At 38.9% G+C, this 24,078-nt stretch overlaps 1 protein-coding gene across 1 annotated transcript in view; it reads left to right on the top strand.

Annotated features, from left to right (window-relative positions):
- RMDN2 (regulator of microtubule dynamics 2) overlaps positions 1 to 24,078 on the top strand; it is a 242,192-nt gene that overhangs the window by 22,191 nt on the left and 195,923 nt on the right. The window contains exon 2 of the mRNA XM_060309718.2: positions 14,963 to 15,060. The gene's annotated coding sequence lies outside the window, so the exon portion shown is untranslated. The remainder of the gene's footprint in view (positions 1 to 14,962; positions 15,061 to 24,078) is intronic.

The raw sequence follows: 24,078 nt of genomic DNA, 5'->3' as shown, positions 1-24,078 counted from the left end.
AGCATTTAGACAGACCTGCAGGAAAACTTCCCAACCGTGAGCCTGGACTGTGCCAAACCCCAAACATTTGGAAAATAGCTTTAGATGTTCAGCAAATCCCAACCTCGAGCATTTGGGGATGGTTTGTGCTGTTTTCATTAGAGTAACTCGACAAGACACTCATTTGCTGAATTTCTTCCAGAGAGAGTAGTTTCTGATTCAACACAATAAGAGCCTGTCCCTTCCTTTTTTTTTTTTTTTTTTTGGTCTCTCTTGGCCAAAGTTCTTCCCCTCACTGAGGAATGTTTTCATTATCAGGTATGATGGGCATATTGAAGAGGTTGATTTCTATTCAGTTTAAAGTTTCTCTTTAAGAGAAAAAAAAACGACCATGCTTCCTCTTGAGTAAAGTAGCTGGCACTTGTGCTGCAAATGTATTAAACGTTTCCAGATTAGATTCCAGCAGAATACAGTCTATCTTTGTGCAGGGGTAATGGGCTACAGCTTCTAGACAGGCCTCTGCTTTCTGCCAGGGAATTCTCTTCTTGGTTCGGGTACAAGGGGCCCTACAACACACAGAGAATAAGGGCTTCGGCATCACAGAGACACATTCTGGGGAGGGCTGGCTGGTATACCTGGGCCATTTAGACTGCTCTGGAGATTATGATGAGGAGTCTGTCCTATGGCTAAACCTGGTAATACTCACCTTCCAAGAATCATAAGTCAGTATGTAAGATAAAAGAGCTAACATTCAATTCGGCTAAGCCAACCTCTCAGGACATTTGGTGTGAGCATACTGGTGGCAGAACACCAAGCCTGATGGCAATGCTTCCATGTCACACAGTCCCTATGAAAAGAGAAGTTCTGGCACTGATGAGGGATGCAGTTGGGAGATGGCTTGGCGGTCAGTGACAGAAGATTTGTTTTCCCTTTTCACAAATGAAAGATTCTTTATAATCAGGAATAGGACAGCCTCAGATTTGCCAGCATTTATGCATTTTGCACACACATGAAGAATTGAGAGCCAACTAAATTAAAAAATATTTTGTCCTACAGCCTACTAGGATTCACACCTAACTCAAGCAGAGGATAGCCTCTCAAAAACTGCTAGTTGTCTACTCAACATCCTAATCAGAAAACCCTGATTTTATTAAGGGCTTAACTGATGCAATTGTAAAGCTACATTTCCTAGCATCCCTCGCACCAAGGACTAAACTTGTGATATCATTTTGGCCAAGGAGATAGAAGCATACGTCTGTGGGAGTTTCAGGAAATTTTTCTTTTTTTCAGATAAGGGTCACTCTTTCTTTCTTCTGTGTTCCTTCCTTTTTCATCTTCCTGTTTCAAACATAGATATGGGGCTGGAAGTATAGCAGTCATCTTGGGACCATGAAAATGAAAGTCACCCACTAAGATGGTAAAGCAGGAAGTTGGAAGGAGCCTGAGACTTGATAATGTATGGATCTGTAGCACTACTGCATCCTTCTGTAACCCCACCACACACACACACACACACACACACACACACACACACACACACACACACACACACACACACACACCCATCTCAGGAAATGGAACCACCACCCTCCCAAAATCTTTGGGAGCTATCCCTTGCTGCCCCTTCCACTCTTCCGTATTCAATCTAGTATCAAGTCTGCGAACTCTACCAGCACAATATATCTCAAATTCATCTACTTTTCATCTGTGCTGCCACCTCTGTAGTGAACTCATTACCACCTGGAATATTTACAAGAGCCTCTTACTGGGTCCCTCACAAGTGCTCTGCTTCCTGCAATCCATCTCCAAGCAGCAGCAGAAGTGCTTCCTTAAAACCCATCCTCTGACTACACCACTCATTATGCCCACACTTAAAACCTGTCATGGCTTTCCATTGCATTGAGCATGAAATTAGAACTACTCACGATAGCCCCTGATGCCCCGCATGAGCTGGACACTGCCACCTCTCCAGCCTCATCTTTCACTGTTCTTCCCTCTTCCTTCAGTTGCTCAAAACCACTCATTTCTACCCAGAATGCTCTTGCCTTCAGTTCAACTTCATCTCTTCCTTCAGGTCTTAGTTTACGTGTCAGAAATATTTTCTTGTCCACCACATCTAGAGGAAATTCCCCAGCTGTGCTCTCTATCCTGGTTTAGACTTTCCATAATTTATAATGATTGGATTGGTTTTCTTACCTGTATTTATTTGTTTTGAGACTGTAAGCTCCACAAGGATAGGATCAGGTCTTTCTTGTTATCTTTTATACCCATTGTCTAGTCTATTGCCTGCAACCTAGTTAAAGCTCAGTAAATATTTGTGGAATTAGTGAATGAATTTAATCTGGATATGCTAAAGATACAATGCATATAATTTTTTATTTGGCAGAAATATAATATGCAAATTTCTATGGCAATGTTTTTTGAATCACTAATAATTACATATATGTTTATATATATACTTATATATATAATATATAAAACTTGGTTTAACTCTTATTTTTACTTTCTCATTTTTCAGTTGAAGCTTGATTATATAAGAAAACATGATTTGAGCCGCAAAAGCATGTTAAAATAAATTGAAATTTAACTTTATGTCATCAAAAAACTTTTATGACATATTTGGAATATTTTTTCCTATTATTCTTATAAAAACTAGTTTCTCTTAATAATTTTGCATTTTGTTTTTAAATGGAAAGACCAGAGAGACATTTTCAGGCTGGAATTTGTAAATCCTTCTTTGCAAATGACATGTGGTTGTTGGGAATATAGACTTACTCCTAGTTATGAGCACAGTCTGTGACATTAGACAACCTGGGTTCAAATCCAGCTGTTGTTTACTAGCTGTGTGATACTGAGCAAATTGTGTGCCTCGCTTGTGCTTAGTATTCTCAGTTGAACAATCAGGAGATAGTAGTTAACACCCCTCAGAGAGTTGTTGTGAGGTTTCAGTGAGACAATGCATTGTTAACATTGTCAAAGAGCCTGGAACAGTAAACATTGCATTATTTTATGTACTTGTGTTTGTTTGCTAGGGCTATGATATCAAAGGACCACAGACTGGGTGGCTTAAACAACAAAAATTTATTTTCTCCCAGTTTGGAGACTAGAAGTTCGAGATTATGGTATGGGTGAGAGTTGGTTTCTTCTGAATCTTCTCTCCTTGGCTGAAAATGGTCATCTTCTACCTGCGTCTTCACACGGTTTCCCCCGCATCCATCTGTGTTTATTTCCTTTTCTTATAAGGTTGTCGGTAGTCATATTGGATTAGGGCCCATGCTAATAACCTCATTTTACCTTAATTACCTCTTTAAAGACCGTCTCTTGAAATACAATCATATTCTGAGGTATTTGGGGTTAAGACTTCAACATTAGAATTTGGGGGGACACATTTCAGCCCATAACAATATTAATATTATTCCTTCAGATAAGCCAAATCAGGTATGGTGTCTATAGTTTCTTTTTTCAACATTGGTTTTTGAAGTACTGCAGAGTTCTTAATCAGAGTTTTGCAGAGGTGAATAGGAAGAACAAATCCAGTAAACAACATCATGAGGCAAAGTTTCAGAATGAGTAAGTACATTTATGTTCTTCATTAACTTGTTTTTAACATGAGAGCTCCTTATGCTTCCTGTATTTATCCAATCATCCTATTATGTTATACTTACATGAGACTAAGAATAAATACAACTGTAAACTGTGTTTGATGGTCAAACCTACCCTGAAAGTGGTTGATGTGCTGAGATGGGCACTGAAGGAAAGCTAAGACATAAACATCCTTCCTTGATGCCCATCAGCCAACCACTAGGGCCTCTCAACATCTATGTGGACACTCTGACCCATTTCAATAAAAGGTAAAGATACCTTATTAAAAGTTATCTTATTAACTTTTAAAAAATAAAAATGGAAAACAGATCCCAGATTTATCATTAATGATGTAGACATCCTGAAACACCAACACCAATCTTTGAGGTTTTACTATCCATCTGTTAAGAAGTTCTAATCTAGACTAAAACTTCTAGCAACGGAGAATTCTTTGCAACACATACTGGAAAGTTGAGCAAGGAGTGTGTATACTGGAATTCCTGGTCTTGAATCCTGTCCTGCCATTTGTTAGCTGTTTAATGATAATCACATAATTTACCCTTTCAGAATCTCAAATTTCCTGAGATGTAAAATGGCGAAAACAATATGTATTTCTCTCCTACCTCCAGAACTCTTATAAGGATCAAGGAATATAATGAAGCACTTAAGTACTAAAATCAACCAACAAATCAATACAGCAATCAATACAAACCAATTCCGATAGTAAACACTTACATAGTCCTTACTGTGCTAGGTACCATTCTAAGAATTTTATATGTAGTGGTTCATTTAATCTTCACAACAATCCTGTGAGGTAGGTACTGTTTTTAGCATCCCAGTTTAGAGATGAGGAATCCAGGGAAGGGAAAATTTAGGTAACTCATCTAGGTTGTAGAGCTAATGAATAGCAGAGATAGGATTTTAACTCAGGCATTCTAGGACACCATACTCCCCCACACCTGTAAGTCATCTAAACTGGGACGATTAGAGAATGAAACGAAAACAGAGATGCTGATGATTATACTATCACAACAAACATAAACTAAGACTTGAATTAGGCAAGTAAGATAAATAGTCACCATTATTTAAGGGAGGTTGAGTAGGAAGCTGGCTTGAAAATCTCCTGTACATGTGAAGATTTTGCTGGGGAATGTAGTGGCTCCGTGGTGACCACCACAGAAATGCATCATGCACTGCTCCTCTGTACTCCCTTCTTCTCCAAATCCAGACTGGAGTCCAGCAGGCATGGAATTGAATAATTCCATTTATTAAACTGAAATCGATGTCTCTAGAGCTCCTATCTACTGATTATGGGTTCTCCTTGTAGGAGTGATGGAGAGAGAAACTGTGCATTTGTTCCTGGAGGTCTTAGGCACTCCCACACTCAGTATACTCAAGGGAGAGGATACAGAGATTGGACACAGGTTCTCAGGGTTGTTCTTGCCCAGATGGATTTCCAGCATTTTTGTACTAAGGGTCATTTTGCGCCCTCCTTTGCATCAGTGAAGCAGAGAAGTTCTGTCATGTGAGTCTGTGGGGAGAAAGGGAGAATGGGACTTGGGAACTAGATAAAGAATATGTTAATTACCTTCTCCTCTATGAAGCGCTTCTCACCCTTCCTCTCTCTGTGTCTCCCACTGGTTCCCATAGTTCATTTTATATGCTTTTTAGAAATTATAATACAGAAAACTGTATTTTAATTGGGGAAACATAACACAGTGATATAGTTCGTGGATTCCATAGCCATTAAGTACTCATCAATGAGACGACCTTGGGCAAGTAGCCTTAATCTTGGCTATTCTATCTGTAAAATGGGGATGAAAATTTACCTACCTCCTAGAGTTGTTATGAAGATTAATTGAATTAATTCATAGGAAGTCCATAGAACATCCTCTTCTCCTCTTCCTATTTTTTTCTTCTTCCAATGAGACAGAGATTGTGTTTTGTTCTGTGTTTATTTATGTGTTTACTTCTCCCATGCCAACACAGAGTATGGTACAGAGTGCACTCACTACAGCATTTATTGAAAGAATGAAAGGAAGCACGGATGAACAAATTAACAAACAGGAGATCAATTCCAGACCTAAGATGATATTTAATTGAGTTTAAATGACTCAAAGTCTAAACATATTCAATATACAGCCCTCCAGCAATATCCAGGTCATTTGTTCTCTATCTACAGAAGATGCACTTTAAGTGAACTACAAGGTCAACTGAATGTCTTTAGGGACTCTGGGCTGGCATTATAAAAAGTGTTGAGAACCCATGGTCAGCAATGAACAACCTTTGTGCAGCACCAGTGGGATCCTTTGAATGCCTCCACACCCGTCTTATGAAAGAAGCAGGTGGAACTGTTTTATTCATGTTAAAAACAAAATGACCAGAAATGGCATAAAGCAACACACGTGCTCCTAAAATGAAATCAGTGACATATATACAGCCATCTGCAATCCATTTAAGAATCCAGAGCCCAGGAAGAATCTAGTTCAGGGAAGGAAAAGGAGCAAAAATTATAGCAGGCAGCCCAAGGAAATTGACCTTATAAATGCTAGTTCACAGAGGTCAGAAAACCCAACAGGGACAGAACACAGCTATGAGGATTGTTCTCAGGAGGTGGCAAATTTACCACATCTCCTGGTAATGCTTATTTTCCTGATGTGCAACTCTGTGAATTCCTTGAGGGTGGGGACTGTGCTTTAGTCTTCTCTACCTGTGCTTTTAAATTATAAACACAGATCCCCTGAGGACCTCCACATGCAGTAGAATGACTGTTACATAGTAGGTGTTTACGAAGTATCTGTTGAGAAAATGAATGAGTGATTCAAACAAATGCATAAGTGAGTGATTAACTCATCAGAACAACTCATCAGAGCCCTCACCTTGCTGCTCCTGACCTTTGGAGATTAAGAAGTTTGAGGAATTGTGAATGGACAAATAGATAGAAGCCAAGATACCTTCTAGATTGATGGGTCCTGCTCTAGGCCATTTGTATATCTTCTTTGGAGAAATATCTATTCAAATCTTTGCCCATTTTTAAATTGGGTTATTTGTTTTTACATTACTGAGTTGTAAAAGTTCTTTATATATTCTGATTAGAAGTCCCTTGTTAGATTTATGTCAGATACATTTACATTTTCTAATGTTTTCTCCCATGCTATGGGTTATCTTTTTTATTACCTTGCTGGTGTCCTTCAGAGCACAAAGTTTTTATCTTAATGAAGTCTAATTTATTTATTTATTTTTTGTCACTTGTAATTTTGGTGCCATATCTAACAAACCATTCCCTCATCCAAGGTCACAATTTACTTCTGTGTTTTCTTCTAAGAATTTTATAGTTTAGGTCTTACATTTAGGTCTACAAAGGATTTTGAGTTAAGCCTTGTATATGGTATGAGGAAGGAGTCCAGATTCATACTTTAACATGTGGATATCCAGTTGCCCCAGCACCATTTGTTGAAAAGACTACACTTTCCCTATTGAATTGTCTTGACACCTTTCTTGTGATGGTTAAATTTTATGTGCCAGCTTGCCTTGGCTATGGTGTCGAGTCACTACAAACACTAGTGTAGATGTTACTGTGAAAGTACTTTATAGATGTGATTAACATACACAGTCAGTTGACTTTAAGTTGGTAAGATAATACCTTTGATAATGTGGGTGGGCCTCATCCAATCAGTTGAAAGCCTTAACAGCAAAAATGGAAGTTGGAGAAGAAGGAATTCTGCCTCAAGACTCTAACACAGAAATCTTGCCTATGTTTTCAGCCTGCTGGCCTGCCCTACAAATTTCAAATGTGCCATCTCCCACACTGCATGAGCCAATTCCTTAAAATAAATCTCTTAACTTACATGTACATATATCCTATTGGTTCTGTTTTTCTGAGGAAACCTGATTGATACACCTGTCAAAATCCAATTGACCGTAGATGTAAGGATTTATTTCTGGACTGTCAATTCTGTTTCATTGATCTATATAGCTACACTTATCCCAGTGTTGGTTACTGTAACTATATAGCAAATTTTGAAATCAGGAAGTATGATTCCACCAACTTTATTCCTCTTTCTTCAAAATTGTTTTGTTTATTCTGGATACTCTGCATTTCCATATGTGTTTTAGGATTAGTTTACCAATTTCTATAAAAAAGGCAGCTGAGGTTTTGATAGGGGTTGAAACTGTAGACCAATTTGGGAATTACTGCCATTTTAACAATATTGAGTCTTCCAATTCGTGAACATGGAATGTGTTTCCATTTATTTACGTCTTTAATTTCTTCAACAATGTTTTGTAGTTCTCAGAGTACAAATCTTGCACTGCTTTTATTAAATGTATTCCTAAATATTTTATTTTTTTTGTGCTATCTTAAATGGAATTATTTTCTTAATTTCATTTATGGATTGTTCATTGCTAGTATAGAGAAGTAAAATTGGTTTTTGTGTATGTGATTTTTTGTACAATTGATTTCGTATCCTGAAAATTTGCTGAATTCATTTATTACTTCTAGTAGTGTGTGTGTGTCTATTCCTTAGGATTGTCCATATACAAGATCATGTCATCTGTGAATAGAGATAGTTTTACTTTCTTTCTGACTTGGATGACTGTTATTTCTTTTTTTGCCTAATTGCCCTGGCTAGAACTTCCAGTACAAAGTTGAGTAGAAGTGGCAAGAGCAGATATCCTTGTCTTTTTCCCAATCTTAGGGGGAAAACTTTCAGTCTTCTACTGTTACTATGTTGTTAGTTAGCTGTAGGGTTTTTGGGGTAGATTCTCTTTATCAGGCTGAGAAATTTCCATCCTATTTCTAATTTGTTAAGTGTTTCTATCATGAGAGGGTATTGGATTTTTTCAAATGATTTTTCTGCATATACTGAGATAATCATGTGGGTTTTATCCTTTATTGATAAAACACATAACACAGATTGACTTTAGTGTGTTGAATCACCCTTGCATTCCTGGGTTAGATCCCACTTTGTCATGGTGTATAATCTTTTTTATATATTTACACACACACACACACACACACACACACACACACCCCTCACTCTCTCTCTCTCTCTCTCTCTCAATGTAAAAAGCATTGTGTTTAAAGCATTCAGCAATAAAACAAAATAAAGCCACCAACTAAACTAAAAAGAAAATAAAGCAAAACAAAAAAATTCCTTACAGAGATAACTTTGTAACTTGAAGATGTTTTTGTAACTTTAAGAAATTAGTATCTCTAGAATGTTTTCCAAAACAGTTCATTGGAGTTGACCAAAACCCCCAAATAATTAGTTCATTCATACGAATCAAACCTCATTACGTAAGCAGATTTCAATGTGTTCATAGGACATCTCTGGATTCCTGCCACATTTCTCAAATATCCCATCCTTTCTTCCTTGTTACCTGCCCTCCCATTTATTGCTTCCAGAGCCCTGCGGAGTAGAGACTGTAGGTGATGGTGCTGGGTTGGTGGGCAAGGCAGACATGCTTGACTATCCTCACAAATGCAGCATTTTAGGGAAATCCAGACCAGCAAGTAGAGACAGGAGTGACCCAGGCATTATGTTTGTTTGGTTAACTCAGCTGCTAATCACAGGCTTGCTGCCTATGGGGTCAGAGATCCCTTAAATCATGCAGTTCCTCAGCCTTAGCCCAAGCTGCTGCAGAACAGGACTAGATGATCATTTTCACTTCGGATTAACAGTTGCTGATTGGTTTTCACAATTGTCTTAAATGTGCATTTGTATTCTTGTAGTATTTTGTAAGGACTTCATTTAGAGTGGAATAGCTAAATGTACAGAGAAATGGAGAGCTGTTACAAAATCTTGGTCAAGGGCAAGGGACTTCAACTAGCATGTAAAATTCCCGTAATATGTGCCTTTAAATGTGTATCAGAGGAGATGGCTTCACAGGACTCCTGCCTCTGCTCATTATCACCTTGATGTAGTTATATGCTCACCACCAAGAAGAAAGTCTTCCTTACCTCTGACCAGCCTTGTCTCTTGTTCTATCATCAGAGGAGATGGAGAACAGCTGCTCTTTTTTATGGCCTCGCAGTTAATTTAATTTATATCTGCTGTAAACGTGATTTCTTAAAACTTAATAGTACATTTCAGTTTGGCATGTAGAAAGGGCCCTCTGCCTCACCCCAGTCATTCCCAATAGATGTGTTTTATTGCCTTAATTTATGTTTTTGTCTCTGTTGTTGTTGCTTGCTTTTTTTTTGTTTTTAATAGTGTGATTTTATTTTTATGACCACATTCTTCCTAGGAATTTTCTGGGCATGTGGCATTCCAAAATTTTACTAATTTAATGACGTGTGCCACAGACAGATAGATGATCTCCAAAAGATAATGAAATGAAAGTCTAAAGGGTGCTGCATGGTCTCAAAGTTAGCAAAGACTCAGGTATTGTTATGGCAGCTCCTCGGAGATGGTGTGGTTGGGGCTCGTGGACAAAGGTCTGCGGGCTACTGCTGATATTTTACGTAAGAGAGAATTGTCTCAGAGGGAGAACTTGGAATGAAATGAAGTCTGTCTTTCCCTTGTTGACTTAAAAAAAACGCACAACGTAAAAGCTGTGAGTTGAGTCTATTCAGGGTCTTACTGAGGACTGTAGCCTGGGAGACAGCCTCTCAGTAGCTCTGAGAAACTGTTCCAAAGAGGTAAAGGGGGGAGGTCAGTATATATGTGATTTTGGCAAAGGGGGTACATGCAACCAAGCACACCTCAGTAGAAGGTTGCTGCCAGTCATCAGGAATAGACATCTCAGTTAATGGTTTTAGTGCTTTTTCAAATATGGGGAGATGCAAGAATCCAAGTTCATAAAAATTTTCTCCTGAGAATATCTAACTATCTGAAGGCCTGTTCTGCCAGTTCTCTCAGAGCACAGAGTGTCTCATTCCTGATCTCCTCTCTGACCTCCTTTCAGGGGGTGTTAAAGGTCAGTGGCAGCAATGGCTAATGACTCAATCCTTGTAGAGCCAGATGTCAGTCAATCTTCTTTAGTCAGCACCCTTTAGAAGTCTTTATACCCTGGCCAAATGATGGAGAAGTCTTTTGCAAGGATGGTCTGGTGCCTTCTGCCCACTGGTGTCTGACCTGTGGCCCTGAGGGCAGGCATGAAGAATTTAGAAACAGGCCTATGATTCCTCCAGAGGAAGTTGCATGAAGTGTAAGCCATGGGGCTAGAGTTTCTCCTGCCCTGTGGATGTATGGCCTCACAAGAGGATGAGAGAATGCAACAGCAGATTTCCCTGGGGCGAAAGAGCTACCACCGCTTGCCTGCAATGTCTCACCCTTTCAACTGATGCAAATCAGGGTACTGCCTTGCATAGCAAGGTTTTCATTCCAGTCCATCACCTAGTTCTCTATGGGCTTAGAGGCATTCCTTACTGATCCAAACAATCCCAGAGCTGATCAGGATTGTCTTCAGGAGTTTTACAAATATGAGAAAAGAGGTCAGATATCAAAGCAGGTGCTTTAGTTTACATTGTAAATTCAACTTCCTTTCTTCTTGGAAGTGGCATCAATTACTTATTCTCTAGCAGAATCCACTCTATTTTTAAAAGAAGAGCAGGTGAGAAGGATCTAAAGAGCTTCCTGAAGGACTTCTTTTGTCCATTATCAAATTCCTTGGAAAACATGAGTTTTTCCAAAAACCTGTTATTTCACAAAGGAACTCTCCAAAAATTGGCCCATTTCAGTGGCAGATTTGCACTATGTATCGTCAATGACTGCCCTGGTGTGCTGAGCTCCACTGCCTGGATTCTAATCCTGACTCCACCACTCCTACCTGCGTGACTTTGGGCAAATTACTTAACCTCTCTAGGCTTCAGATTAACAATACCTACCTAAATGCACATGTATCTCTTAGAACGATGCCTGGCAAGTGGTGAGTGCTCAGACTAACATGGGCCACAGCGGTAGTGATGGGGATGCATGCTAGGTGCTTTACTAGGCTCTTTGGATATAGTCTACCCTGACAGATACCCTCCTTTTACTGGGACAGTAAGGCTCAAAGAGAATAAGTAATCCACCCAAAGGCATAAAGTTAGCGGGTGGCAGGGCAGGGATTCAAACCCAGGTCTTTCTAACCCAACTCTGGAGCTCTTTTCTTTATTGCACTACCATGTTACTGGACCAAATCAGCATATGCATTAGGACAATTCTTTACAGTGTCTACTGAAAAAAAATGCACAACCTAAAAGTGGAGAATTATGTTTTATTCGGTGGACAAACTGAGGACTTAAGCCCAACAGACAGCTCTCAGGTAGTTCTGAGAAACTGTTCCGAAGAAGTAAGGGAGGAATTGGGATATATAGGAGTTTTTGCTCAAAAAACAGGTGGTCTACCTAGAGGGGTGAGGTAGGGAGGGGGGGAGGGAGACGCAAGAGGGAGGGGATATGGGGATGTATGTATATGTATGGCTGATTCACTTTGTTATACAGCAGCAACTAACACACCATTGTAAAGCAATTATACTCCAATAAAGATGTTAAAACAAAGAAACAGGTGGTCTGAACATCAGATTACTGTTGAAAAGAAAAAACAGACATCTCAAGTTAATGAATTTAACACTTTTCTATGTATGGGAAGATGTAAGAGTCTGGGCTCATTGAAATCATTCCTTTGATATGCTACATAACTATCTAGGGCCAGTGTCTTGGTTTTTTTCATCCTGAAGCCCCTCAGGTGCACAGTAAAGGCAGCCGCAGTGGCTGATGGCTTGATGGCCGCAGCCTCCTTTGTTTACTGATATGGCATGGGACATTCTTTGTCCACAACCGTTTATAAACAATTTCACAAATATTGCTTGTAATCACTTAGACTTCACACAAATCCATAGGTTTGAATTACGAGCATCACAATTAACAGATGAGATAATGGGTTCAGATAAAATGAAACTGGCCTGAGTTTACCCAGCTGACGGGTGTGGACAGGAACCCCTGACTTCTGGCTCAGCCCCTCATTTCTGCCCACATCACTCCACCTAAGGAACAGCTCCTTTCTGAAGTCTACTGTGGCTTTCCGCTCCCAGTCTGAGTTCCTTTCCTTGACCCTCAAGATACCATCTGCTCCTTCAAGTCATGCTTTCATTTTTCTTCAAAACCGTGGCCAGGAATTCCCTCTTCCAGGAAGTGTTTGCTGATTTAAATTTAGCTGGTCTGCTCACCAAGTGTTCTACATGGATCCTCTGCCCTTGCCTTACTGCCCTTGACAAGTTTTTCTCACAACTGCCCTGTGAAGAAGGCACTATTATTACCTAGCTCACAGAGTTGAGATTCAATCCAGTCTGGTTTTAGAGACCCTGTTCTTAAATACTCAAGTGTTGCTGCCTCCTTACCCCCAATGTGTGAACCATTAGACGGCAACTCAGTGGCTCTGTACAGTCATGCAGGGAAAAAGCCACTTCTGAGACATTCAGTTCCTGGTTGAAGTAGTGGTGGCTCTTCACCAGAGCTCCTTGAAGTTCTTTTCAAAGTAAGTCAATAAATAGATGCAGTTATTCGTGAGAACAGGTATAATGCATAATTTGGCTCAGTTCTAAAGAAAATAGGTGGTCTGCATGGCTAGCTTGGAAACTGGTGGACTGGGTTGCATTTGATCAGCTGGAAACTATAGACAAGAGACCAACCCTACATATAGAAGGCACCCAATAAATATGTACTTATTGAGTGTACTTATCAAACCTTTATTGAGCACCATCTAAATGCTAAACTCAATACCAAGCACCATGGATACAGTGGTGAATGAGAGACAAAATCTCTAGCCTCCTGAAACTTACATCCTATTAGCTGAGCCAAACTAAAAATTAAATATTTAATATTACATCTAGTAGTAATACCTGCTATTCTTCAGAAAAATAAAACATGATGAGGAGATAGATAGAGATATAGTGGGGATATTGTGATGACTGTAATTTATGCAGTGGCCAAAAATGCAAATGGCCTCTTTGAGCATAATTCTGGAGACAGTTTTAGGAAAAAAGTTATTGTTCGCATCCCTACACTTAAATTTCAGGTAATTATATTAACTTTGTTGGGCTATTGGAAGGATTACCTGGGATAATATATGCACAAGCTTTAGCAGCATTACTGGCATAAAGTAAACATTTGATAAGCAGAGGCGACAATTAGTGTGATTGTTGTGGTGGAGGTGGTGATGGTGGTGAAGTCACTACTTTTTTGTTTATTTGGTTTTTAAAAAATTATTTATTTATTTGTTTAGCTGTGCCGGGTCTTAGTTACGGCATGTAGGATCTTTCAGTTGCGGCATGTGGAATTTTTAGTTGCGGCATGTGGGATCTAGTTCCCACATGGGAACTGAACAGGGATCGAACCCGGGCCCCCTGCAATGGAAGGGTGGAGGCTGGACCACCAGGGAAGTCCCAACTAACTAGTTGTGAGGCCAGGCGACTTTGGGGCTTAACTTAGAGAAGTTAGGGAGATGAAGGACCAGGAAAGCTCTTGCCACAAAGATGACAAAGAAACCACTGTCATAGGAGGAAAAGAGAATATTGAGGTTACACTGGGAGGCAAGAAACAAACAAACAAACAAATAAGCAAACAAAACAAAAAGAGACTCTAGAGATTTTGAGATAGAGAAAAGCAGAGCAAATGGAATGGAGAAGAAAGGTGATGGATGCAATTAAAATGTAGATAAACGTCATGAGAATTCAGATCTAAATCTTAAACCTGGTGTGTGGATGACACTTATGCCCTCTCCTGCACTCTGTAACGCAAATTTGCCAAATGCAATTGGAAAAGTACAAAGTGAGTTTTGGTTAAAGGTCATGGTGTGTAGACATTAATTCTCTCTCTTCCCTTCCTCAAAAATCTCAAAAAGAATAAAAAATGGAGACAGTATTTTAGTTGCCAATGAAATAAGTATATGACTGCAATTTTAAACCACAAACTATGTAGCAAACCTGCTAAATGCTGTGAAATCTGGCCCCAAAATGGGGAAGAACACTGACAACTAACAACATATCCTCAGACCTTGGGCAAGAGGGACATTTCCCCAAGAGCAACTGAGGCTACCCTGAAATGCCCATCCAAGGATTCTTTAAGTGATATAAGATTCAGGGGCACAGAGAGCCACAGCTGAAGAGAACTGTCCCCATAGAGACCCAATTTGACACCACAGAACATGGCAGGTAGAAATCAAGGGGGAACCAGGCCAATACACAATGTTTATCTGTTGTCTACTCTCCTAGCTGTAGAGATGATCAAAGGTGAGGTCAGATGGAGAGAGTGGAGGAAACAACACCTTCCAAATTACCAATTTCTTAAATGCCAAAGATTGAGTGATGATACATAGTCACAGGTTAAGAAAAATTGTCGATTTGGTGAGAGGCTCTAGGAGACAGTACTCTCTGAGCTTACCAACTAACGTCTTCCACTGCTTCCCTTCCTCCACAGACCATCTTTCAGTTGGCGTATGAGATGAATAGTGATCAGAAGGAGCCACCCCCACAGATCCACTTTGAAATAAGAGGGAAAATAAAGAAGAAAGGAAGGTAAGACAAGGAAATATAAACAACTAGAGATAATTTCCAAATAAACAGAGGAAGAGTTCAGACGAAGAATTCTCTGTACTTGCAAAGAAATTATAGGCAACACAGGTAAATGAAAAATATTACAGAGACGAAAGCTATACTATACACAACAAAATTTAGAGTAAACCTAACCTAAACGAGAACTTTCACTCATTTGTTCAACATATAATTACTGAATACCCCATACATGCCAGGAGTGCTGTAAATGCTGTGTTTAGCAGTGTTTAAGGTTGACAGAGTCTCTGCCCTCATGGAGCTTACGGTCTAGGATGGGGGTAGAGCGAATAAAATACACAGACTAAACTTACGTAGTCTTATAAAAAAATAAAATATGATTATATAGAGAGAATGAAAACGTTAGGCCTTTTTTAGATTGGGTGATCAAGAAAGGTCCCTCTGATCGTGTGACATTTTATCTGAAACCTGGATAACATGAATGATCCAGAAATAACTGAATCACTACACTGTACATCTGAAACTAACACAATATTGTTACTCAACTATACTTCAATTAAAAAATCCAAAAATGAATATCTGGGAAGACATTCTAGGCAGACATAATAATAGTAAAAAAAGATTATAAGGAAGGTAGACATGAGTGACAAAGAATATCCAGCAAATACGTAATTGATGTTTGAAAAAAAAGAAATGAATAAATGAAACAGAAAATATGTTAAAAAACGTAATAGGAAAACAATCCCCAAATAAATGCTTAAATCTGCAGATTGAGTGAATAATGTTATAATGAAAACTTGATCTTTGAATGATCAACACCAGTACCTAGGAATAATATGGATAAGTAGCCCTTAATCTGGCCTGGTCTTGTGGCTTGCTTTGGCCAATAGCATCTTGTGACAGCTCTAACCCTAAGCTTCCAGAGGCCTCACAGACTTCCAGTCTCTTTCTTTCAACTCTGCTACTGGTATGTGGACAAACCGGAGCTACCCTGCTGGAAGCTGAGAGATCACACAACAAGGTCACCTCCATTGCTCCTGCCAGGAGATAACCAACTGCTACACATGTGAGTGAGGTGACTGTAGGCCAGTCAGGCTCCAGCTGACCCATGTCCTGCCCACAGATGCTTAGGTAATTCACCCAGGATCAGCAGAACCACCTCCACAGACCTGTAGACCTGTGAACTATAATAAATGGTGTTTGTTTTCAGCCACAAAGCTTTAGAGTGGTTTATTAGGCACTAAAGTAACTGATAAATACCTAAATGTCTTTCATTTAGATGACAGACAATTTAGGACATGTCTTTGCCTTTAGAGAGATAATTTAGGACATGTCTTTTATAAAGAAATGTTTACCTAAAATTCAGCACATTTACTTATATGTTAGTTTCTTTTTCTTCTGTTAAATTCAAGTGGAATTACATTTAGTGCTTTTTATTAAAAACGGCTTTAATATTTTTTATTAATAATTTTATTAAAAATATTTTCATTCCATCAAAATTCTATCAATTTATCTATCTATCCTTTGAACTGTAGATGTGGCTAAAGAGATATCAGGAACAATATTTATCAAATGTTAATAGTTATTCTTTCATGTGATGTTCTTTCATGGTAAATTTTTGTATAATTTTTACATTGTGTTTTGTAGTTTTCTTATTACTTGAATTTATTGTAATGTATATATATCAACTTTATAAAAACTAGTTGAATCATTCTTTTAAAAAGAACATGTACAATAGACAGGACATGGAAGCAACCTAAATGTCCATCAACAGAGGAATGGATAAAGAAGATGTGGTACATATATGCAAAGGAATATTACTCAGCCATAAAAAGGGACAAAATTGGGTCATTTGTAGAGACATGGTTGGACCTAGAGACTGTCATACAGAGTGAAGTAAGTCAGAAAAAGGAAACAAATATTGTATATTAACGCACATATGTGGAATCTGAAAAAATTGGTATAGACAATCTTATTTACAAAGTAGAACTAGAGACACAAATGTACAGAACAAACATATGGATACCAAGGGGGAAGGGGGAGGGGGGATGAATTGGGAGATTGGGATTGACATATATACACTATTGATACTATTTATGAAATATATAACTAGTGAGAACCTACTGTATAGCATAGGGAACTCTACTCAGTGCTCTGTGGTGACCTAAATGAGAAGGAAATCCAAAAAAGAGGGGATATATGTATACATATAGCTGATTCACTTTGCTGTACAGTATAAACTAACACAATATTGTAAAGCAACTATACTCTAATAAAAAATTTTTAAAAACTAAAAAACTCAAAAGAACATGACAGGTAGTAAGGAAGTGCTCAAAAAAGGATGGAGCCATGTTGAAAGGATAAAGGAGCAATATGGGATCCTGGATTGATTCCTGGACCAGAAAATGGACATTAGTGGGAAAATTGCTGAAATTTGAATAAGGTCTATAGAGTAGTTATTAGTGCTGTAGCAATGTTAATACATTGCTTGATCATTGTGATTATTATGTAAGATGCTATAATATGGGAAGTTGGGTAAAGGATAACAGGAACTTTGTGTACTATTTTTGCAATTGTTCAGTCTAAAATTATTTCAAAATATAGTTAGAAAAGAGCATGACATGGTATTAAATAATGTAAATAAAAAGTTGGATTTTGATCTATCTTACTTTTGAAATGCAAGATTTGTGAAATAAATGGGGAAACATCAAACAGTGACAAATAACTAATGCATATAGTTAATGAAAATTGCTCTTAGCTGTAAGTTGATTCTAATTTGTAGTTTTAGAGTTCCAGGATATTCTGGAAAAGAACTTGTTGATGTAAATGTTAATGTCTATAACATATTATCACTGTTGTTATTAATACACTGACATTGTTTGGTCTGCAAGGACCATATCAATTCTACATTCTGTTCAAGCAGAAGTTTATATACCTTAATAGGAAAACAGGTGATTTTATTTGCTTCATTGTCCTCACTATCATCTGTATATCAATCCCAGACCTCCCCTCCTTTTTTCCCAGTTTTATTGACAAATAATTGACATACATCACTGTTTAAATTTAAGGCAAAACACTTCCATTTACCATTGCAACAAAAAGAATAAAATACCTAGGAATAAACCTACCTAAGGAGACAAAAGACCTGTATGCAGAAAACTATGACACTGATGAAAGAAATTAAAGATGATACAAACAGATGGAGAGATATACCATGTTCTTGGATTGGAAGAATGAATATTGTGAAAATGACTATACTACCCAAAGCAATCTACAGAGTCAGTGCAATCCCTATCAAGCTACCAAAGGCATTTTTCACAGAACTAGAACAAAAAATTTCACAATTTGTATGGAAACACAAGAGACCCCAAATAGCCAAAGCAGTCTTGAGAAAGAAAAAATGGAGCTGGAGGAATCAGGCTCCTGGACTTCAGACTATACTACAAAGCCACAGCAATCAAGACAGTATGGTACAAAAAGAGAAATACAGATCAATGGAACATGATAGAAAGCCCAGAGATAAACCCATGCATGTATGGTCACCTTATCTTTGATAAAGGAGGCAAGAATATACAATGGAGAAAAGACAGCCTCTTCAATAAGTGGTGCTGGGAAAACTGGACAGCTACATGTAAAAGAATGAAATTAGAACACTCCCTAACACCATACATAAAAATAAATTCAAAATGGATTAAAGACCTAAATGTAAGGTCAGACACTATAAAACTCTTAGAGGAAAACATAGGCAGAACACTCTATGACATAAATCATGGCAAGATCCTTTTTGACCCACCTCCTAGAGAAATGGAAATTAAAACAAAAATAAACAAATGGGACCTAATGAAACTTAAAAGCTTTTGCACAGAAAAGAAAACCATAAACAAGATGAAAAAACAACCCTCAGAATGGGAGAAAATATTTGCAAACGAAGCAACTGACAAAGGATTAATCTCCAAAATATGCAAGGAACTTACGCAGCTCAATATCAAAAAAACAAACAACCCAATCCAAAAATGGGCAGAAGACCTAAATAGACATTTCTCCAAAGAAGATATACACATTGCCAACAAACACATGGAAGGATGCTCAACATCACTAATCATTAGAGAAATGCAAATCAAAACTACAATGAGGTATCACCTCACACCTGTCAGAATGGCCATCATCAAAAAATCTACAAACAGGGCTTCCCTGGTGGCGCAGTGGTTGAGAGTCCACCTGCCGATGCAGGGGACACGGGTTCGTGCCCCGGTCCAGGAAGATCCCACATGCCCCGGAGCCGGCTAGGCCTGTGAGCCATGGCCGCTGAGCCTGCGCATCCGGAGCCTGTGCTCCGCAACGGCCACAACGGTGAGGGGCCCTGCATACCGCCAAAAAAAAAAAAAATCTACAAACAATAAATGCTGGAGAGGATGTGCAGAAAAGGGAACCCTCTTGCACTGTTGGTGGGAATGTAAACTGATACAGCCACTATGGAGAACAGTATGGAGGTTCCTTAAAAAACTAAAAATAGAACTACCATACTGTAAGGTCTACTGGCCCGAGGCAGGGGAACGCAATCAGACTCACAGGTTGCATCAGACTGAAACTTTCCGGACCACCCAGTTCCAGGAACTGACCTGGGGACTTTCCACCCGGCCCAGCCTTCCCACCTTTCGAGGGGCGGGACTAATGGTCCCAAGACTGATGCGACCTGCACCAGATATTGCCACGATACCCGAAAAGACCACCAAATAAGGAATACCCTGCGCCCTCCCGGATTCACCACACCCCTTTCCCTTCTTCCCCTATAAATTCTGCCCAGACCCTCGCCCGCGCGCGACTTCTCTGGCCCCTTTCTCTTGGACCAGTGAACCTCGCCCGGGAGCGTTCCCAAATAAAGCTTGTTTAAGCTCTCCTCTGTTTCCTGGTGCCGTTCATTACACATATGACCCACTACTGGGCATAGACCCTGAGAAAACCATAATTCAAAAAGAGTCATGTACCACAGTGTTCATTGCAGCTCTATTTACAATAGCCAGGACATGGAAGCAACGTAAATGTCCATCAACAGGTGAATGGATAAAGAAGATGTGGCACATATATACAATGGAATATTACTCAGCCATAAAAAGAAACGAAATTGAGTTATTTGTAGTGAGGTGGATAGACCTAGAGACTGTCATATAGAGTGAAATAAGTCAGAAAGAGAAAAACAAATACAGTATGCTAACACATATATATGGAATCTTAAAAAAAAAAGTGGTTCTGAAGAACCTTGGGGCTAGATAGGAGTAAAGATGCAGATGTAGAGAATAGACTTGAGGACACGGGGAGGGGGAAGGGTAAGCTGGGATGAAGTGAGAGAGTGGCATGGATATATATACACTACCAAATGTAAAATAGATAGCTAGTAGGAAGCAGCCGCATAGCACAGGGAGATCAGCTCGGTGCTTTGTGTCCATCCACCTAGGGGGATTGGATAGGGAGGGTGGGAGGGGGACGCAAGAGGGAGGAGATATGGGGATATATGTACACATACAGTTGATTCACTATGTTATGCAGCAGAAAGTAACACACCATTATAAAGCAATTATACTCCAATAAAGATGTTAAAATAAATAAATAAATAAATTTAAGGCATACAGCATGATGGTTTGATTTACGTATATTGTGAAATGATTACTGCAGTAGGTACAGCTAACATCCATTTTCTCATATTGATACAATAAAAAGAAAAGTAAACAAAAGAAAAAAAAGGAAAAACATCTTGTGATGCGAACTCTCAGGATTTGCTCTGTTAACCACCTTCCTATGTATCATAGAACAGTGTCAGCTATAGTCGTCATGTCGTATGTAATATCTCTAGGACTTATTTATCTTATAACTGGAAGTTAGTACCTTTTGACCGCCTTCTTTCAATCCTCCCACCTCCACCCACAAACAAATCTGATCCCTTTTTCTATAAGTTTGTTTGTTTTTTAGATTCCACATAGAAGTGAGATCATAGAGTATTTGTCTTTCTCTGTCTGACTTATTTCATTTAGCATAATGCCTTCAAGGTCCATCCATGTTGTTGCAAATAGTAGGATTTCCTTGTTTTTCATGCTTGAATAATATTTCAGTATGTGTATGTATGTATAGGTGTATATATATACACCTGTATATATGTATATGTATATATTCATGCATCCATCAATGGACACATTTTTAATTGGGTTGTTTGAGGGTTTTTTGGTTATTGAGTTATACAAGTTTATATAATTATTACACTTTAAAAGTAATTATTAATATATTTCCAGCCTAACTTTAAAAATTACATTTACTTAATCAAAGGAATAATTAAGGAGTTAGAAACTAGGTTACAGCCCCAAGATAGCAAAACATGACAAATACAAAATATGTACTGAAAAGTGGTATAGGGCTTCCCTGGTGGCGCAGTGGTTGAGAGTCCGCCTGCCAATGCAGGGGACACGGGTTCGTGCCCTGGTCCGGGAAGATCCCACATGCTGCGGAGCGGCTGGGCCCGTGAGCCATGGCCGCTGAGCCTGCGCGTCCGGAGCCTGTGCTCTGCAACGGGAGAGGCCGTAACGTAACGCGTATCGCAAAAAAAAAAAAAAAAAAGTGGTATAAATCTGCTATTTGTGATGCACCAAGGGAAAGACCATTTGGTCCAGGTTGAAACAGCAATTTCCTCGGAAGAGGAGCGCTCTATTTTTTTTTTTAACCAGTTATACTATTCTTTACATCCATTTTGATGCTATGAGTAAACAATATCCATACCACATAAACATGCCAAGACACTTTAAATGTATACATAAACAACTCCAATACATTCCAGTTGTTTCATAAAGCAGCTATTTTTAAAAAGGGAAGAATAATTCCATACCAGGTTCATTATAGAGGAATTCTCTGGTGGATTCTGAAGCAAATAGGAAACAACAAAAACCTTAAAACTTGTAATTGACAAAATAAATTGCTTTTCTTTTTTTAGTTTCGAAATAGTACTGACTCTTACAAAGAGCAGCAAGTCACACCAAGAATATTGGTGTGATATATGTTAGATCTCTAAACTACTACTGTCAAGTCAAGTGTCAAGAGCGTTCTTTAGTAAAAGGAAGGGAAGGGGCTGGCTGCAGGCAATCCAGCAACACCAGCGCGCTCTGCACACAGAGCTGTGTGGCTTGAATGCTGCAGCAGCTACATGGAGCCGTTCGTTGAACACAGGAGATGATAAGGTATCTAGCAAAGAAAATATGAAAAGCTGCTGTTCAAAAACTGTTTATCAAACAAATATACTCCTATTGTAAGTTGCCAAAAACTGGGTTTCAATTTACCTTACCAGTGTGTGACTATTTACCATTTGAGTTTTATTTCAGCTCTTCTCATTGTCTTCATTCCTTATGTGGATTAGTTCATGCCCTCTGTCCTTGGAAGTTCTCTCCAAAGTAGATTACAGAATTTAGAGACATTTTTAAAGTCCATTGATAATTTTCCAGTTCTGTGTAGTCTACAGTTTAACCATCAGCCATTTGCTCGGATATAAAACAGGGGGAAAAAAAGATATTCTCACATTAAAACCAAAATGCTTTATTTTCTCAGTGCTCCTGTATCTTATTCTATTTAGATATCATATAGTACAGGCAAATGGATGTGGATTTGATGCAAATGGATGTGGTTTGACAATTTATTTTTTATTTCTTTTAGCCCTAGAATTTAACCAAAACCATTTCTTCTGTGCAATGTCACCCTAAATTCAAGAGTGAGATCTGGCAGGCAAGTCTTGGTAACAGACCCTGCATCTGTCTCGTGTCCATCAATGTCATGGCTAGTTTGGAAGTTAACAAGGCATTTTGCGGCACCACAGGTGCAATCTGCAATCCATTTAAAATTAACCCCAATTAAAATACAAACTAGCACAAATCGAACAGGGTTTTTTTGCATATTAATTTTGTATGTACACTGTCAGAATTTTAAATCAGCTTTGCCTAAGGACTAAAGTGAACTACATTCAAGTGCTATATCTTTAGGAAAAATGTCCCCAAATGACTACATATGTCACTGTGGATTTTTGTTATTATTATTTGTTATTATTTTTGTTTATCTTACAAACTCTCTAATGTATTAAAAATAATTGAGAGTGGATGAAAATCTCCCCCCACCAATGCAATTATTCACATATTCATTAGGCAAATGTTCACACCTTGGGCCCAGAGTCTAGGATACAGCTATGAATCCATCTTTTCTCTGCTTTTCTTCCCTAGTCTCCAGAGTTTCTCCAACCACCTAAAAACCCACATAGAATTCCAAACGATTTCAGTAGCTCAGTTGGGCAAGCAGTAATGCACAGGCCAAACTCCCGATGTGTTTTTGACATTTGCTGATAAAGATGTGTGGGTGTTTTTTTTTTAATTAATTTATTTTTTTTTATGCATGGATGTTATTTTTCTTTTTACCTAAGGATGTTCCACCCAACCTGGCAAGGAAGGGAAACTGGACTGAGGGGCCCTTAGCCAACAAGGTCACTGTCTACACTGCAGATGTTGGTGGAGTAGAGGAGTCTTGGTGAGAATGAGGGATTGAGACAGGGAAGAAGAAACCCAGAGGTCTGATTTGTCTTCTATTCTGAAACCAAGTGTCTTATTTTCAAGTGCAAGTTTTTTAAAAAAAAAAAATCTCAAAAAGAAAAAATATCTGATTTGCAGCATGCAGCCAGCAGCTAGCTGCAAAGCTCAGGACCTGCCCCGAGGGATGAGCAGCACGGTGACCTCTGAGACCACTGTGCCACCCGTGTGCTCAGATGTCATCCCTCCCTTCCGGAGAGCCAGGCCAACTGCCAGAACGGCGGAAGAACCATTATTTGTATACAATGTTTGTAATGGACATCAGAAATGGTGATAGGCAGGATGCCCATAAAATTTATCATCCAAACTAGACACTTTTGAAAGAGGGCACTATTAATCAGCACACCAGGTCAACAGACATGAATGGAGCGCGCCCCAGGCAAACTGGGACACAGGGCTACGCTACCCAGAGGAGGCCTGT

The sequence above is a fragment of the Globicephala melas genome, chromosome 12, assembly GCF_963455315.2.
Source record: "Globicephala melas chromosome 12, mGloMel1.2, whole genome shotgun sequence".
Taxonomy (NCBI): domain Eukaryota; kingdom Metazoa; phylum Chordata; class Mammalia; order Artiodactyla; family Delphinidae; genus Globicephala; species Globicephala melas.
This window is presented reverse-complemented; position numbering and strand designations above follow the sequence as displayed.